General features: G+C 37.9%; 1 long non-coding RNA gene across 1 annotated transcript in view; it reads left to right on the top strand.

Moving 5' to 3' along the window:
* LOC311603998 overlaps positions 1 to 13192 on the top strand; it is a 52137-nt gene that overhangs the window by 7537 nt on the left and 31408 nt on the right. The gene's annotated exons all lie outside the window — the stretch shown is intronic.

Genomic DNA, 13192 nt, shown 5'->3' with positions numbered 1-13192 from the left:
ATTTCTTCGAGGCAGTAGTTAGATCATTAACGCTGCCTTTTGTGTTGGCCTCTGAAATGCTGTTTTGAAGTTGTAATATATTTTTACGTTATTCATTTTCCTATAAACAAAAGCTTTCTTTCTGACGTGTTGTTGAGTTAGTTTAAGGCGTTAAGAGGAAAAGTCTAGTTTGAGCTCTGCCTCTTAGTCCTGTGTTATTTAGCCAAGTCACTGAATTTATCTGGGTATCAGGTAATCTGTGGCTGAAGAACACACGTTTGCATTTTGTCATTCCATGATATAACATCTGGTGACCCTTCAACAAAACTAACATAAAAGTATTATATTGGAGATATTTTCTCTGTGATTTGACAAGCTTTAAATTTATAAGGTCAATTAAAATATTGAATTTTCTCAAGTTATAGCTTAGATATTGCAAATTGAAGGGCTATTAAAAACTCCCAAACTCTGGATCTACCCTTCACTGTAGTTAAACACAGGGGTTACAAACATGAGATAAGAGTAAATGCAACAATAGCTCTAAACCAATACCATCTCCTTGACATTAGAAGTCATGTTGCTGAGAGTTTCTCCTCTCTGTTATTTTTCTGGAAAGGGATGCTGCTAATAGCGTGAACCAAGGAGCCTGGGTCTTTCTGCAATCATTCTCAAGATGCCTTATACTGCAGACATTAAGTTTCACAGCTAATCCTCATGTTATGTGCCCTGAGATCCTGTAAGCACGTAAATTTACATAACAATTAGCATCCTATCATTGGTAATTGAATGGTAGGTACAGGAATGCATCCTGACTGTAAATGTTAGTCCACATCTTCACCATAATTCCTTATTTTCACATCTGATATCTCTAAAACTTAAACCTAGGCATCGTGTTCTGCAGTGTTTCTCCTTCTTGTTTTGTTTGTGGTCACTAACCACGAAGAAATTTGTCTTTTTTTTTTTTTTAACAAACACTGGAAATAATTTACTGGTTTTAGAAATATTAAACCGCAAGAAGAAAAAAAAGTTTGAGAAATATTACGGGTCTGCTGAAGCCCTCCAAAAGCCAGGAAATTGAGAGTTAACACAGAGGCTCTGATCTAACTCTGTCTCGGGGAGTTAAGGGCCCCTGAAGAATGCCAGCTTGAGCGTAGCCCACAGGTATGGAAACTTAGAACTCAGCATTGTGTTGGCAGAGTGACGTGGTACAGGGAACACATGGTTAGTGCAATTCATCTGAGACACTAGCATTGGCGTTTCCTTACCATAAAATAACATCATAAGCAGCTTCATTACAGGGATAACAACTCCAAGTCCGAAGTTGACTAACACAGCAAAGTCTATTTTACTTTGTGGCATAGATATAGTTAATGGTCAGACTTGACAAAACCAAGGCCCTCAAGTGAGGTTTTAGTGATACTCTGCTGCATAATTTGTGCTCCTGGCATTTGGAAGAAACAATACTTTTCCTCCATTTACTTTACTAGTCACAATCAAAACGCGAGAAATCTATATGGTTACCGGAAGGGAGCTCAAAAAAAAAAAAAAAATCCCAGTGCTTTCCTAGTACAAAAGACAAGCCTTTATTGGCAGTAGAGGGTGCATGTTTTCAATGCTGCATTTCAAATATCATCTTATGCATTGCTCATAAGAAACCACAATTCAAAGAGCAGCCAAGAAAGAAAATTTCTGTTAATAAATTCATTTACTCAGAGTTACTATTATGTTGTATAGAGTTTATTTAAAATTATGCATTTTTAAGCTAGGGCCAAGGTAAAGAGGGAGCTGTTTCATCTTGCTATGTGATGAAAATGTGGCTTGTGAAGGTTTCGGGAGTGTCAGTGCTCTCTTCCGTCATTCTGTCAGTTCTCAAACAGTGCTGCTCCAGCCTAGAGGAATGAAATGTGTAATTTGAAATCTTTAATTAAATTGAATCTGATTTTACATAGGCAAAAAATCCACACATGCAATTATGTATTTTCCCCAAGACTTCAACATAGTCTATTTCTGTTCTAATAGGTAATTATTATACAGTGTGAAAAATATGTATTGAATTTTAATAAGAATGCTTATGTTAAACTTATTTTTCAGTGAGTTATTGGTATATAAGCTATTATTATAATTAAGCTAATTCTATAGCAGAATGTCCTCCTGGATTGAATTTAGGGCTTTATATCTCCTTAATTTGTAAACCTAAAAGTACTGAAAGTCCTTGAATTAATAGACACACTCCTGAGAGGACTGAACTGCATCATCACTACAGGCTAAGTACAATGGTGCAATAATTGCTTTGGAGCTGTAGGTTTATGAACTGAGCTATGACTGTTAGTTGATGGATACTGTATCACATCATTTAGAGCCCTGTTGTTTCATTTTGTGTGAACAAAGAGTAAAGCAACCATTTCCACATTCAGCAGTTACATGTGTAGCCAGTAATCTAAAGGTAAATTTAAGAAGTCCCAAATAGACTGCTTTTAACTTAAATAAAAGAAAAATAACTTTTTTGGGGGGGTGGCTTTTCCTCCCCAAATAATTTTTCTTTAATTTTCAAAAGAACTCCATCTGTTTCAAAAGCAGGCTGATGTTTAAAAAGAGACCTGTTAGATGTACTTATGAAATTAAGCATGCGGTTTTTAATTAAAAACTAATAATTTGCTTGTATGCACTAGAAACTTCAGAAAACACTAGTAAAATAGGAAGCATTTAATAAACTATTAGCTAGTTTTTGAGATTTTTTTTAGGTGGAAAGGATTAGATTTTGCATCGTACAAACATTTTGCATCTGAATCTTTATGTCTTAGCAACTAAATTCTAGTTTTCTATGCTTTAATACAGAAATATTTAAAATGTTAGCGCATAAATTTTATACAATGAAGCATTTCCAGATTCTGGAGCTAAATTATATTTTCTCACATTACATATTGAAAATCCCAAGTTGATAGGGTTAAAGTTAATGTGTAATAAAATTATTAAGCCTTTAATGCCCACCCCTTCACCCCCCCCCCCAGCATAGAAATAACATATACCAAGGACAAAAAAGAGTATAGTACCCAAAGATGCCATCAACACACTTCTAATACTTTAACCATAGATGCTTAAAAAGTGTCTCCTTACTAGTAAGGAGTCTGCGATTCTATTCTGAGCTAAAAGGACATTTGACACATTTACATAGCAAACTTAGTCAATGTTTGGAAATGCTTTGTAGTGGCCAAAAGCTGTGCGTTTCCTTCTGTCAACCTGATTCTCTTCTTCAAATAAAGCAAATTAATAGAAGATGCACCACACAGGATTCCTGCAGATGTGCACATACTGCAGAGCTAATTGCTCTTATTTTGCACAGTCCAGTCCTGCACATGCTTTAATTTACATTTGCCTGAGTTAGCTTTTCAGTGAATTAGCGGCACTCTGCCACACACTAGATAGCAATGCGCTTGCATCACCCGATTATCTCAGCTACATTATTGCCTCCGATCCATGCTCCTAATTTCTTTACCACCCACACCCATCTCTTCCCTCTCTGTGGAAGGCTGATTTGTGTTCAGAAGGGACCACCAAGCCATTAACTCTAGGCCATAACTAGTATTGTGTGTGGAGGACAAAACTCGTGATCATATCACATTAGCTCTTCCTTCTGCCCCATCCCTGCTTCTCCCAGTGCTTTCAAGAGGCAATAACTTCAAATGCCTCGCATGGAAATGATAAACGGCCTGTTGTGCCTTTTCTTTGAAGGCGTTCTCCTGCAGAGTATCATATTTAAATAAATTGCCATTGAGTTTAGCAAGCAGCACAATCCTGCCCATTGAGGTAGAGTCTTTTGATCATATTTGGTAATGCAATCAAGGATCACATGAGGATTCTCTAACAGGCCAGCCTTGCTCTGTGCTAAATAGGCGACAGCAGAGAGGGCATTAATTGCCCTGAATCCCATCGACATAACAAAGCACACCTGTGTCCCATATACTCCAGCCCCTAAGGCAATAGTGACATATACCATCGAAGAAATTCTTTTCAGTTGATTGATCAGCAATTTCACACAACTATTCATTTTTTTTTTAAATGCAGGTATACTCTTGTTAAAAACAAAGAGCAAGTGAACACAGACGCACACCACTGCTGTACTGCTTTGCAAGGGAATAGGACAGGAACCACAGGCTCTGGGTCTTTCTCTTTGCTCATTGACGGCTCAGTTACCATTTCCACCACCGGTCTTTCTTCTTTCTTCCTTGCTTATGGAATCCATAGCTGCCCACTTACTGGAACAATTTCCTTGAGGATCATAAGAGATAATAGTTAAGAAGACCCTTAAAAACAAAGCTTTTGAAGCATCTTACAAATGAACTGTTCTTACCAAGTGGTATCTGGGCATGTGGGGCACATACTCTATATGAATAGTGAATAGCAGCCTTTTCTCCTTGGCTCTTTGCAAGTGATTTTGTGGTATTGCTCTTGATGTTAAAAAAAAAAAAATAGAGCTTGGGTATCTTTCATCTATCAAAAATATAGGGTCACTAGTGGGGACTTGCCTGCTGAAAATTAACTGAGGAAATGTGGGGACACTGTTGAACTACAGCAGATGGGTTTAGAAAGAAGCAGCAGATGTGAAGGAGAGGGCTTGTGAAGAATTTCCTGCTGTACAGTCCAGCATTCTGACTTTCTGTTCTACTCTGAAGTTTGAATGAGACAGAGCTAACTGGTGGCATCCTGAATCATTTCCTGCTGGCAGACACTTTGATGGCCTCTTACCCTGCCCAGCCTCTGCCACCCATTTTTGATAGTACAGACAGTACAGGAGAGTGAAAGAAAGGTTTAGAATTGGCGAAAGCAACTAATAAAGATTCCTTTTCAATCTCTGCCTGGATCAGCTTGTTGGAAATGCCATTTTCCCTCAGAATGATTTAACCTAGAACACTGCTCTTCCATAGAGAGGAAATAGAAAAGGCTAAGTCGGGCAGCTTCCTTGACTGCCTGTCAAAAGAGCCAAGGGAGCTGGGCATATGAAGAGCACATCCTTAGTCCTACACCAAGAGTGGTGATTAAAATGTTTTCATGACTATTCAACAGTGTTATGATCTACACATTCTTATTAGGAGTGAAGCATTATGCCTATGTCTCTATTCTCAAATGATGTAAAATATGTAACCTTCATTTTACAAATAAGATAGTGAAGGTTAGAAAAGATTAAGTAATTTACCCAGAGTTCCCCATCATTAGTTGACAAATTCAAATGTGCAGTCTAAGTCTGTGCAGTTAAAAGCAATAGGATCTCATTCCTACCCCAAAGCCAGTATTCAAAACGGTCCTTCTAATGGAGTTGGGAAACCAAGCAACTACACCCTGATGGCATTCGTGTTCATTCTTCTAGAAAAGTCCTCATAACTCCACTCTTCTTATAGTTAAAGTAGAAGAAAATAATAAGTATTCGTTCTAAGTACAGCATGTGTAATGAAAAACTGGGTGGTATTTTATAAAGGAAGGAAAAATTGCCCCTCTTTTCTCAACTGTTTTTCTCATAACTTGACTGCAGCTGACCTTATTAGTTAGGACAATGAGGAACACTTCACAAGGCCCATGAGTCAGCCCATTTCAGATTCCCTGTGTCAGCAAATAGCCGCAGAGCACAGCCACAGTATGTTCACACGGGTGCATCTCTGGCTGTTTATTTCAAGGGAGGTGGAAGAAAGAAAGGCTGCCTGTTTTGTTATGCATTCAGGAACAGTTAAAAGTCTTCATCCCCAGAGGCCACTGGGCAGCTTTGGGCTTGGTGCCCACATTGTTAAAACTGCGTTTGTTCTCAAGTCTCTAGAAGGATTTTTTAATATTTTAAATATTCGCGTTTCTTCATGTTCCATCTCTATTCTCTAGAGACATTGTTTAAATCACTTGATTGATCTATTTTTAGGGAGCAGCTCAGTTGTAACTCATTAGCAGAGAGACTTGTTTCCTTTGAGTTTTATAGTGCTTCATGTAGGACCTGTTCGTTATGCTCACAGAATTTCTATCAGCATTCCGACTTTCTGTTCCTCACCTCATATGTACAAATGCCTCAGGAATTAAATAGTTTGTATATTACCGACAGTCTTTCTTTTCAGCTGCATAATAAATTATAATAAAATAATAAATTCTAAAAATAAGCCAATCACTGTTTTTCCTCTTTATAGTACACTTTAGTGATTGAATTTTAACATTGGAGTTTATGATCCTTATTGTACACCGAAGACTATAAAAGATTGGTTGGTGAGTTGAGCTAACGCGCAGGCTGTGTGCACTGTTTCATTGTCCAGATCCCCTCTGTCATTCTGATTTCCTTGTGACAGCTAAGTCATGTGTTATTATGGAAGGGGATCAATCCTTCTGCAGTTTTCACACTTGCTAAGTGAGTACTGAGGACTTTTTTTTTTAAAAAATGAAAAATGCGCACATAAAAGAGATTAGTTAGCAGTGCAATTAATCCTATTGTTTTATTAGCCAGTCTTACTGTGTTTTCTATTGTCATCTCAGAAAATGAGACAATTCCCCTTAGCTTTTATTGAAATGAAGGGACAGCATTTGTCTGAACTATTTCATTCAGTCCTTTTCCAGGTGTGGTCAAAGTTGCCGTGTGTGTGTGTGTGTGTGTGTGTGTGTGTGTGTGTGTGTGTGTGTGTGTGTGTGTATGTGTGTGTGTGAAGTGTTGCAAGGTTGGAACTGAAAATAATTGCTCACTGGGATGAACAATTTTGTTCTTTAGACCTGCCCATTTACTTGATATTTCTGACTTAACTTACGTGCTTCTTTGCAGACACAAGGTGTCCAAAGATGGGTATTCCTCAAATGAAAAAGGAGTAGCTGACTCTAACTTAGTAGTAATTGGAAGGTTTGTCTTGGGTCAGAGGAGAGGTTTCCTGGGCCACCTCCTCATATTTAGGGACGTGCAGGAACCTGTATGTTGTTTCTGTTGTTGCTGCTGCTGGTGAGTGTATGTGTGTTTCAAGTTACTGAATTCTCCAGGATTTTTAGGCTTATGAAGTATAAACTATCATACTTAGGAGAAAATCAATCTCTGCTTTGACTTAAGAATCTTGGCAAGTTTTTTCACAAATGTTTTGTAATTATTGCCATGAGGTAAAGATGTCGAGGAAGAGAGAACTGGAAGGCTTTGGGATATACGTGTGTGTCCTTCATTTCAAGCCGGAACACTTCTGTTGGCTGGCCATATTCCTAGTACTTTCGTGCGTGGAAAGCTGTAGATGCAGTCAGAAGAACCCCTTGCAGATACTGTCCTTCCTGACCCATCTAGGCAATGCACATGTGGCAGCCTCTTCACTTCCTGCAAGTGCCCCAACCACTGCAAACAGAATTAGTGCAAAGCATACTTTGGGTGCTATGTATTGCTTTACATATGGCCCAAACTCCAGGCATTTGAACTTGCTATCTCACTCATCAGTGTCACATGTAATCTACTTCATCACTCAAATCACAGGAAACAGTATGTTCCGCATTTTTACAAAATGTAGGACTCCCCTGCAATTCCCGAGATCTGAGTTTGGAACTGGAAATGAACCTTTCCATAACTAAGTTAAAACTAATGTTGTCAAGCACAGCATCATGATTCAGAGAGGAAAGAGAAAAACATCCGACCAACATTCTGCAAAGAAAAGGTTTATCAGCCCCTTTCGTCACCAAATAACTCCTTAGGAACCATGTTGTTGAGTCACATGTCAGTGAATCAGAAACAGGAATAACTGACCTAGTCTTAAAGGGAAACACATTTGGCTGTTTATCCATTCATGTTTTGTAAATATTGTTAGATTCTATAGTGATATGTTGAGAGTAGTTTTGTTTTTAAGGTTTGTAGAGAAATAGTTCACGTACCTTACAGTTCACTCCTATAACATGCGCATGTTAACGATGTGAAGTGTGTTAATCACAGTCACTTTCAGAAAGAGCCCCATCATCTCAAAGCCAAATTTAACTATCAGCTTCTGTAATGTTGATGATAAGTGTCAACTTGAGTGGATTACCTTGATAGTAAGTAAGCATTACTTCTGGGTATGTCCGTGAGGATATTTCCAGAAGAGACCCACACAGGCATTTGTGACCTGAGTGAGGAAAATAAGTCTTCGGTGGGAGTGGTCACCATCCCAAAGCCTGGGGATCCTGACAGAGCAAACAAGCAAACTAGAGGATGAATTCACTCTCATGCACACCCTCACCTCTGTTTGAATACTCTGCTCTGGGCCTAAAAGATCAGAACATGGGATTATAATGGACCTTGTCTGTTGTGCCAGCCTCTCCCTGTGCCTCCTCTGAGAATTACCCCCATCAACTCTCCAGGTTCTCGGACCTCCTCATGCAGATGGAGCCACACTTCTGACTTCTTGTTATTCAGATTGCCCAAAGCCTATTTTGAAACTTCCTATAGTTAATAACCTCTCCTCAGTGTGTCTGTTTGTCTGTGTCTAACCACCTACTTACCTATATCTTACTTACTTTAATCCATATTGAACGCTAATAAACCTATTCTCTTTTCTTCCCAACATAAGGAACAATGGTTTCTACTGAATTGCCTGTTTTTACCATTGCATACAAATGGAATTGGTGTGTGTGTGGGGGGGGGGGTTGGTAGTTTTCCATGTTTTTGTGTTCTATCTGTGCCACAAAGTGACTGGTACTGTGTTGTTTTGATGGCCAAAGGGTGGGCCATATTTTGCTCATTCATTTGCCAGCCAGTGTAGGCTATGAACTTTTTCAAACCTATTTTAGTTGGGGTTCTTTAATGCTTGCACCTCCCTTCCAATCCATCTACCCTAGATAGGAGAGAAAAGAGGTTAATAGGAACAGAAGAGATAGACCTTTTTTATATTCAGTTCCTTTGAGCAATTCCACTGACATAGTCAGCAGGGTTTCAATAGACCAGTTAAACAGTAAACCCGCAATTCAGTGAAGGTGACTTTACCCATAGCCACTGGAACCTGGAGCAGCAGCCAGAGCCTGGAGCTGCAGCTGGAACAGTTCTCTCTAGGAGCGTCTTGAAGTGGTGTGATGAATAGCCAAGACCAATAAAGCCTGCCTCTTGTTTTGGCCTCATATATATTGCCTCTCAGAGTCCATACTAGGATGTTTATCAGTTGGCAAAGACCATGCCCCAGCAAGAGGCGGTTCCTCCTCCAGTGGACAAATATCACCTGTTCTCTCACACGTCTTCTTTCAGTGGAAAAACACCATACACCCTCAAATAAGTCTGTTTCACATCCCACACTTGAGATCAAAACAAAAACACATTTTCTTCTACTACAAGCCAGTACCACCCAGCTGCCCCAGCATTGCTTCTGTAAACATCTGTGATCTGTGTTGTTATTCCTCTTGGGTATATACATAGGCGTGGGCTTACTGAGTCATAGAAGCTTCCCATGTTTAACAATGTGAAAATCTGCTAGAGTGTCTCCCAAGATGGCTGCCTCATTTTATATTCCCCAAAGTGGTATATGATGGTTCCATCCATGTCCCTCATATACTCGATGATGTTTGTTTTTATGTGACTTTTTAATTCTATTAGTTCTAGTGGCTGTGAAGGGTTAAATTGGTTGCTTATATGAAGCAACATTTCAAAATTTTACAGACTTTGTGGCATTGGAGAAGTGTGTTTTCAAACCCTTCAGTCATTTTTCAGTTTGACCACTTAGTCTATTATCAGGCATATGATTTTTTTCTAGTTCTTTGTGTTTCTTTTGCATTTCTCTATAGTGTCTTTTAAAGTATGAAAGTTTTAAATTTTGAGCCAATTTAATCTATCTCTATTTTGTTGTTCACACTTTTGACATTGTTAGAATCATTTTAAAATCTAAGGAATAATAAGAAGTCATAAACATTTTTAAAACAGCTTTATAGTTCTAGCTCTGGTACTGAGTTGAGGCAGTTCTTCAATTTTGAGTTCAGTTTTACATATGGTTTGAGGTGTAGACCCACATTTTACATGCATCTATCAGGTTGTGCTAACTATGTGGATAATATATCTGATAATTATTATTCCCTTATAAAATGACCTTGAAACTCATAAAAACCAGTTGACTATAGTCAACTTTTTTTGAGACTCTCAGTTCAACTCAGTATGTCTATACTTAAATCAACACCATCCTGTCTTGATTAATCCTGATGTGAGTAAACATGAGTCTTTCCACTTTGATCTTATTTTTAAGATTGTTTTGTCTATTCAGGTCTCTTGACAAGCATTAATGAAAGACATTAAAGTGTATTTAATAAATGGGGGGGAAATCCCACATACTTGCCAATGATGTACAGATTTCTGTGTGTTTGCTATTAGAACCCTAGATGGCTTTTTGGTAGGAATTAGCAAGCTGATTACAAACTCTTTATGGAAAAAACTAGGACCAGAATAGACAAAACAGTCTTAATTGCTTGATATAGTTTGCCTTGTAATTGTGTGCATGCACACACACACACACACACACACACACACACACACACACACACACACAGAATTTGAAGTGATTGACAGCATCCTAATAATACTAGATCTGAACACATAGTGCACAGACTCAAGATGAAAATAAGTTGCCCAAATGCGGTATCTTTGTGGATGAAACAATAGTCAAAACTGAAATGTTTCAAGAAGTCTTGGATTTATTTTTTCTGGTTTTTGCTTGGAATAGAATAAGAAATATCATACAAAATATGAAATTTACCTTTTGGCTTCATGGAGTAGAGGAGGAAGGTTAACAGCACAATTTGTATTTTTTGATTTACCTATTTTACCTCTTAAATAATTATACAGTTTATGGTGTCTATGAAATTAACTATTTTGATGCTGTTTCATCTTGAAGGATTGTATCTTGGAGGGAAGTAAGAAATCAGTATCAAAAAAAAAATCAGTATCTCATTGTTTCTATCTGGGCTTATTAACACAGTAACTCAATAACCAGCAGAATAGTCCAGAAGATTATCTTCTAATTTTTAAATATGAAGAAAACAAAATCTCATAAATTTTAATAAGTGACTTATTCTAAGACATGAGTAATTATTTTAGTCCACTTTCTTTCATGACAGATGACAAAAAATGGGAAGTTCAAAGGTTGCAGTTTGTAGCAGGAAAGAATAGTCATTCTTGCCCCACTGCTACAAACAAGCAGGAATCTGTGTGAATACAGGAAGCAATCATTGTCAGGAATCGTCCGGCAGCAGGGCAAGACTTCAGTCTTTGGAAAGTTAAATAAACAAAAGGAACCTTATAATATTTCCAGCCTCTGACTGAGGAATTTTCTGGGCCCTGGGACAGGAAAGTGGTACCCACAAGGAGCACAATACTCTTGCTGGATACAGGGAAAGAGAAGAAAGCTCTGGAAGGCAGGGAATGAGCACCTAAGTGAGATGTCTGATATCTGATGTCTGGAGTTGATTACTAAGCTGTGCAGCTGAGTTGGAAGCTCATGAAGTCAGACTAAGCCATAATTCCTAGAGATACCAAAGGGGGAAGAATATTTGAGCCTCATCTAACCATGGAGGAAAGACCTATCGACCTATTTGGATATTCAGTAGTAAATATTAAACAAAATAAACAAATGAAACAAAAACTGTACTAAGAGTAAAGAGAAACTAGATGCCAGGTAAAAAGCATGAGGGAGACTCCTTGATATAATTTAATAGTAACGCTTGAAACGGTCAAACTGGTGTGCAGGCAATCTGATTGCCAACACTTCCTAAAGGAAGAATATGTTCCTCAATGAAATAGCATTTGCAGCGGGAGGGGAAAGTACAAGCATACAGCTGTAAATATTTTACTTTCCATGTGCTGTATTACAACACTACTTGTAGACAGATGACAACATGTTAAAGATGTCTATTGTAAACTCTTGAGCAACTGTTTAAAGAATCAAAACAAAACAAAAAACAAAGAGTTATTGCTAATGAGACAAAAGCGCAGATCATTTCTAGAGCTGAAAGATAATTTAAAACAAATTAAGAAATTTTAAAAAACGAATGAATAAAAGATAAAAAGAGAAAAGATGAAGGGTGTAAGCACCACCATATGGGCAATTGCATTCACTAGAAATGCTCTCACTTCAGTCAGATTGTGAACATTAACTATATATACACTGAGCTGTGTGTGCACACATTAAAAAATGTCTAGTAATAAATGAAGCTATTATGGTAGAGCAGGATTTTGACCTTTAACATGTAGCTATTTAGCTTTCTTGGTAATCTTGTTATTACTCCTATATAATCTAAGAACTTAATATATATATATATATACATATATACATAAATCATAAAGTTGACATTTAACTTAATTAGTAAACATTTCTGATGAGTTTTTGGAAACCAGTAGACAGCTATTTCCTTCTTAATCTTTAATACGTGTGTATTTGTTGTGCATAGTGCTGGATGCAATAATTTCTTTGAAGTATATCTTGTAGTTTGAACATATTTACCCCAAACATTTCCTCCTTTTAGTCCTCCAAAGTTTCCTCTCCCATATTTATTCACTTCACTTCCTTCATCTCCCTTTTTCTCTCTATCTCCCTCTCTCTTTTACATAGACACACATATACACCTTTATGTATTCATTGACCTTACAATGGAGAGAACACCTACACTATTTGTCTTTCTGCATCTGACTTATTTGACTTAGTGTGATGTTGCAGGATATTTGATCACACTGTTAACCCAGAAATTACATTGTTTGCTGGAAAAACTTATTTCTAGTTGTGTGATTCAGCCCTAGGATACACTTAATCCAAAAGTTTTCTGTTTAAATAATGTGCACAGAATTAAATAAAGAAAACCATAGGTCAAGCAGTGAAGCAAGCAACCAGTTGACAGGAAGTGAACATCATTGGAAAAAAATAGAGAGAGAAAGAGGAAGTCAGGAGGTGGACACAGGAAGTAGAAGGGAGGGAAATTCACTTTGAGGGGCTTTGAGATGGCGTGGAGGAGAGCTTCTTTCTGTGATGTCAGCTGAGGAGGAAAGTCAGCTATGTGCTTTCTCTGCCTCTCTGAGCTAACAGCCTTTCACCCTTGCACCTGGCTCCTGAGTCTTTGTTGGTTAAACTAAAGATTGAGATTTTGTTAAAAAGCAACAGTGTGATCATAGATGTGTCTATTTTCTAGGAAAGAACATAATGTAATTCTTTATGGCAGAGTAAGTCTCTATTCTGCATCTATGCCATGTTTTCTGTATCCACTTATCCCTTGTTGGCTACCCAGGGTGATTCCATTA

Source organism: Acomys minous, assembly GCF_964271855.1.
Source record: "Acomys minous genome assembly, chromosome: 8".
NCBI classification, from domain to species: Eukaryota; Metazoa; Chordata; class Mammalia; order Rodentia; family Muridae; genus Acomys; species Acomys minous.
The sequence above is the reverse complement of the archived record's forward strand: the minus strand, read 5'-3'. Positions and strand labels throughout refer to the sequence as shown.